Below are 6,835 nucleotides of genomic sequence, written 5' to 3' on the forward strand. Positions count from 1 at the left end.
ACCCTTACAACATTCGCTAACATACCCTTATTATTAGAATTATAATTAAAATTAAAATTAAAATTAAAATATAAATATAAATATATACGATATAGATAGAGAGATTGATATATGATGGATGAAGAATGCTCAGAATTCGGTTGCTTTTATAGGGAGTTTCAAATTTTGGGGCTCCGCGACTCGCGACCCTTTTAGCCTTCAAACTCTGCGAGTCGCGGAGTTTGAAATTACAGCTCACCCATTTTGGAGTCTCTCTTGCCGACGGTTTTTATTTATTTATATAATATATAAATAATTATAAGAATTATTTAAATATTATATTATATTTATGTGCATAGTTACCTTGTAATTTTTAGTCCGTTGCGTCGAGCGTTGAGAGTTGACTCATGTCCCGGTTCCGGATTTTCGAACGTCCTTGCGTACAATTTAATATCTTGTACTTTGCGTTTTGAATTTTGTACTTTTGTAATTTCGAGACGTTTCTTATCAATAATTGGAACCTCTTTGATTGTCTTTTGTACTTTTGAGCTTTTTGGTCGTTTGCGTCTTCAATTCGTCGAATCTGTCTTTTGTCTTCACCTTTTATTATTTAAACGAATATCACTTGTAAATAGAACAATTGCAACTAAAAGCTTGTCTTTCTTGAGGAATAATGCTATGAAATATATGTTCGTTTTTAGCATTATCAAAAATCAACAAGATGTGTATCTTCAACTTAGACGTTCCAATTAAGAATCTTCTTCTGTATATCTTTCTGATTAAAAAATAAATGTAATATTATTTGTTATTATTAATTGTTTGTTTTATATTTAAGTAGAATCGTCTATTTATTACAGTTTAAGAAAAAGTGTCTGACACATGTACCTTTTTGTTAACTTTTCAGTCTTACCCTTTATTTTTTACCTATTTTTTGTCCTACATGAATAAAGTAGGGGCACCAAATACTTATATCAAATTATTCTTATCTATTTATGAAAGTTGACAATTAATTTGAGACATTCCAAAATGAAATACTGGATTATATATTTGGGACGGAGGGAGTATACTATTATTAGTATACATACATCACTATCATTATCTTATCTTATATTATAATAATTAAAAAAAAAAACTTGATACATATGAGTGAAAGTGACGGTTGAAGGTATCCCATTTGATGGGTGAAAGGGATGGGCCCTGGGTAGGGAGTATACTCATACTGAGCCTTAGAAAGGGTAAAACCTTCTTAGTATATGCATATCCAATTATAAAACTCATGAGTTAATTAAGCTTTCATCAAACACCCTGTCCCTAAGTGTTCAAAATTAGGCTAGTGATATTTTCAACCTTTATTTTTATAAATCCACTCATTTTTCATCACACTTTCTAAAATACCCTTAACTTTTTGTCACTTTAATTTGTAAGGAGTAATAATTAATTAATATAAATTATTTTCATCCTTCCGACTATAAACCCATTACACTTCTTCCTCATCCCCTGTATTTCTTCCTCATCTTAATTAAAAAAAAAAAAGCTATCAAGTCAACATAAAGTAAGTAAAATCTGCAAAAGAATTAGTAAACACCAAAAATGCCAAATGGAAAAAGGAACCAAAATCAAACAATAATCTAAAGAACTTAACAAAGTCATCCAAAAAAACCTGCAACACTTAAACTGTTAACATATAAAACCTAGAAACTAACAGCTACACATCAATTGCTCAATTAATCCTCAAAATGGATCCTAAAGTTTCAACTGCGTCATTAATAATCATCTCATTACAACTAGAATGTTACCGACAACGAATTAATGAAATCAATCTTTTTAATTTTGGATTTTTTTAGTGTTCTAAATTCGGCCTCATATTAGCAACCATTTTTTCCTGCAAGAAAATAACTAGTACAATGTGGATGTATTGTATAGATATAAAGATTCAATGTGGGTGTTTTTTGTTGGTGATTTGTATCACCAATATCATTTAAGTGTAATGGGATTAATTTGTTAACCAAAATAATCTTGATAAATATCGAACAAGTTTGGGAAAGTGTGGAGTGCACACTTGTTTGAACTTATCTTGATTATGACGGGAGTTTGGGGGCAGCGCCCTCGATAGCGGGGTCCAAGGGGTGGCAACCCCTGGCGAGGTCCAAGGGGTGGCAACCCCTGGCGAGGTCCAAGGGGCAGAGCCCCTGGCTGGGGTCGAGCTGCTAAGTCAGCTTGGAAAATTTTTTATTTGGGCTAACATTGCTTTATTAAAAATGTCTTAAAATTTTATTTTGGCCCGTTTTGACCCAAAATAAAAGCCCGGTTTTTGAGCCTCTTTTTGCAGTTATGAAACTGCATCGGCAGTTGGAGATGGAACTGCCATTCGGCAGTTATAAACCCCACCCCGTTTTTGGTTATTTAATTCATTGGTACGTTTAATTAATTTATACACAAAAACATATTCTATGTTCTATATTTTCTGAGTTTTATCCGATTGAAGATTTCGATTGTACCATCGAAATACTTTGATCTGAAAGTGATTACACGACTCTCAGAAATCCGAAATCGAAACCCTGATTAACAACATTTTTTTTTTTTTTGTTGATGAATGAAGTAGAATAGAAGAAAGAGAAAGAACTAGATTGGAAGTGGAAGAAAAGAAACAAAATACGGAGTAATTATTGAATTAATAAAATAATAATTATGATAGAAGGGTATTTTAGGAACTAGCATGAAAAAGTGTTGGATTTATAAAAAAGGAGTTTGGAAATATCAACTCCCGTTGAAAATACTCAAATACAGGTAAAATATACGTGTACTATGTTAATACACCTAATTATGAAAATCATCAAAAACAATTTTAACCAAAACTACGTCAAAAAGTTAAACCAAAACCAAAACATAGAGATTTGTCACATTTGCATATTTGATTATTTATTTACATAATAGTAGCCACTTTTTGATGATGGAAATAGATGAGATAAACGGATACAATATACATTACGAAGTGTGCAATGGTACGGGGGACATCAACATTGAGTCATTGATGGGTATCAAGAAACTTCAAATTTTGAAATTCTTGTTATGAGTAGTAATTAATATTAATATTTGAACGATTTTACATGATCACTATCACTATCACTATCACCATCACTATATATACATTAAAAGAGAGTCTCGATTAGCTAATAAATATTTTCAAAACCCCCTTAATTACCATTAGATTAGAAAATTACATTATAATACTCATTGATCCAACGATCCTTAATCATCCACTAAAAAAATTATCTAATAAATCAGTTATTAAAATACTCATCCCTAAAATACTCTTTTCTAATAATTAAAAAAAACACGAGATAATCTAAACTATTTCATTATCTCAAATCTTAACTGATTTTACTCCGCTCTTCATTCCTGATTCCTCTCACATTCATCTTCTTTATGCATCATCATCATGTTCAATTCGTTAATTTCATGTGCAATTAGACTTATCCAAAATCATCTCTTATTAGTTTTTACTTTTTACCCTTTTGAATCCTATAATTGTGCTACCCACGACTATCGTAGTTTATGTTGCCGCAGGTATTGCCAAAGATATATGAAATTGCTTCGGCCAATTTCATTCAGATAACATTGATCGATTCGATGGTTATATGAATCAGATTAAGTCAGATGATTATGATAAAACAACAAAGCTTGCGAGGTTAGAAGGTTTTATAAACAGATTCAATTCGATACTTCATCGATTGATTCTATAAATCAAAATATGTAAGTAAACGTCTGTTATCTCAAATCTAATGATCAATTGAACTATTTTTGTTGTTGTGAATATAAAAAATTAGGGTTTTAATTTCAGATGAACATGATTGGAAGATTACTCTGATGTCGATCATATAATCATATATAACATTCAATAGATTAATCAATTGTTTTCCAACATTTATTACTTTTACTTTTGCATTTATCTTTCGTTTTTGTTGTCCATGTCCGTGTGTTTTTTTGTGTTGACATGAGAAGTCGCAGGCATCATCGAATTTTTTGGTGACAAAGTTGGTGCCTGAATCTAGAAAACTTTGTAATTGACTTTATGGGTTCATTTGGCAATCTTAGTTATTCTAATTTAACAGCTTATCATGAGTTGGTTTAACAAACGATATTGCTTTAATTGTTGTTATGATTATGATCATCCATGTATGTTGGTACAAAAATTAGTTTGTGGAAATTGATTAACTTATATATAGGATACAACATTTTTTAATCGAATTCTGTCCTTTTTTTTATTTTTTTTTTTTTTTTTTTTTTTTTGCAATTTCAAACGTTTCTTGGATTACATGTAAGTTTATGGCCTTAATATTTATCTAAGAGCAGTAAAGAATTTGTGGGTTGATTTTTGTTTGAATGTGTTGAACAAGAATGAAGAGCCTGTTTATGACCGCAAGAAGAGAACTTTGCTCAACAAGGTTGAGCACTATGAATCTGATATATTATCTTACTTGATCTATTATCATACTGCAATTATTCTCATCAATCGTTCACTATGTATAACGTCACAGGTGTACATAAAGAAGATCATTCATGAAGTTTGGACAAATAATCGGGCATGGTAGGCGACAAGATGTGACGACCCAGGAATTTCCAATCAAATTTAAACTTGATCTTTATATGTTTCCGACACGATAAGCAAAGTCTATAAGGTTGAGTCTCAAAAAGTTTGAACTGTTTCATATATTCAATTGACCTTCGACTGCTCTCGACGATTCACGAACAATTAAATTGTAAATAGATATGTGTGTATGTATATATAAATAATAATTCGAAATATAATTCGAAGTATTATATGTTGTTGTTATTAAAAGTTAATAAAATAAAAATAGGATACTATAATAATTATTATTTAAAATATATCTTTATATAAATAAAATATATTAAAAATAAATATTAAATGATTGTAATACTCGTTTAATGTTTCGATTGATATTAAGCAAGTTAAATTTAAACTTATGTAATTTTAAAATAAACGGTGATACGAAAATGAGTTCTATAATTTTTAGACTTATTAAAAATGTATTTAGGAACCATTTATTGAATTTAAAAACTTTTTATATTTTACTTGGGGTTGGGAGTGGATAATTAATGTAAATTTTATATAACAGTTAATGATCGAATTTTATATCATAATGACCAAAATAAATAAATATAGTTAATTTAAAAATATGAGATTTTTCTGAAGACTTCTATTTCGCCACTGATCAACAACGGAGTACAAAATATTATCCATGAGAAGTGTCGTCAGACTTAGACATAGTGAAAGGCTGCTTTGTAATTCTAACATGTTTTAAATTACTTATTATAATATTTACCATCACTCACATTATGTGATCAATAAGTTAGGTGATACGTGCTGTAAAGTAATTTTCATATATAAAATGCATAATTGAAATACATATGCACTCATACATACAAATGCAGTGCATCTCCTTCTTGCTTTTCTAGTGAACGAGAACATCACCACCTAAACTACTATTATTTGTTATTCAACTAACACACCATATTATTGCACCAAAATACTCTTAACATCTTATTTTCAAGACTTTAATTTCCAATCTTTCGTTATCCATTTTATATCTAAGTTTCACTTCAATCATGCCTAAAACCGATTCCTTTACAATCCGCAATGATCATGGATCACAACCCATTGATTTAGCAAGTATGAAAAACAACCACAATCACATGCTCGATATTCTTCTTCTGTTTTGATTCAACAAAAAAAACGTCATCTTCCACCTCTCTCTCGTCCATCCCTCTTTCTCTCTCTCTCTCTCTCTCTCTCTCTCTCTCTCTCTCTCTCTCTCTCAACCATGATCAAACAACATCAGTTTTACCACAACCATAACCCATCGATCATCATCATCATCATGTTATCATTCGATCACCTCTTGGTTGATCATCACCAACGGTCACCACCTTTAACAACCGCCGGTAACCACCACTCTACTTATTATTATTTTTTTTGTTTTGGTTCATTGATCAAAACACGACCTCCACCAGACCATCATCCACCATCACCCTAAACTCCGTGAACCCACATTAGAACTCACCTGATCGATTAATTTTTTTTCTTTTTAGTCGTCCTCTACAATCATCCAAGACCACCACCATAAATCAAACATTAACGTTTATATTCATGTTATAGTGAACCTGTTACAACCATAAATCACCCTAAACAACCTGCAAATTCTTGCTGCTACCTGCTCGTGGCTGCAACAGACCCAATGAAATCCACCCACTTCATTTAAACTTGTGTTGATGTACGTTTTCTGTTCTACTTCGAATAATCACCACCATAAACACCTACTGTTAACTGCTGTACCGGCTACTGCGTAACCTTTTTGCTATACTCCTTTTGTTTCTGTTTATGCTACGAAATTGAGGATGAGTGATGTGACGATAATAATTGATGGTGGGTCACAATTAAAAGTTTTGTAAAATATGGGTGCATTGAATATGAAGATACATTACTTTATAAATATTATTATGCAAGTGGAGCTGTTACTTGGTGACCGACACATTATAATCCAACAACCCTATTTGTTTGTGATGTAAAATAATACCGATTGTTACAGAGGATTTGATGGGCCACCGCACCTATTCTTTCTGTTGGGCCAATTACTTAAGTTGGTTGGTAATTGAATTTTGTTCCTTGGGGCATTTAAAACTTAGCTTGGGCCGTTAACTTTTGGGTTCTTGCTGCCAATTTTCTGTTAATAATGAAGTTTAAAAATGCGTAAGATAATGGTGTTCGATGATGATTGATAAATAACGAGTTGGTGGAATGATGAGGAAAAGGGTGAAGAGATGAAGGATGATAATG

General features: G+C 31.3%; 1 long non-coding RNA gene across 1 annotated transcript; it reads left to right on the forward strand.

Moving 5' to 3' along the window:
* Positions 1–3,326: 3,326 nt before the first annotated feature.
* On the forward strand, positions 3,327–4,581 carry LOC139894191 (uncharacterized). Its single transcript, XR_011774848.1, has 3 exons — positions 3,327–3,732; positions 4,384–4,424; positions 4,518–4,581. It is a non-coding gene; the product is annotated as an uncharacterized lncRNA (long non-coding RNA).
* Positions 4,582–6,835: the final 2,254 nt, after the last annotated feature.

This window comes from Rutidosis leptorrhynchoides, chromosome 2 (assembly GCF_046630445.1).
Source record: "Rutidosis leptorrhynchoides isolate AG116_Rl617_1_P2 chromosome 2, CSIRO_AGI_Rlap_v1, whole genome shotgun sequence".
Lineage (NCBI taxonomy): Eukaryota > Viridiplantae > Streptophyta > Magnoliopsida > Asterales > Asteraceae > Rutidosis > Rutidosis leptorrhynchoides.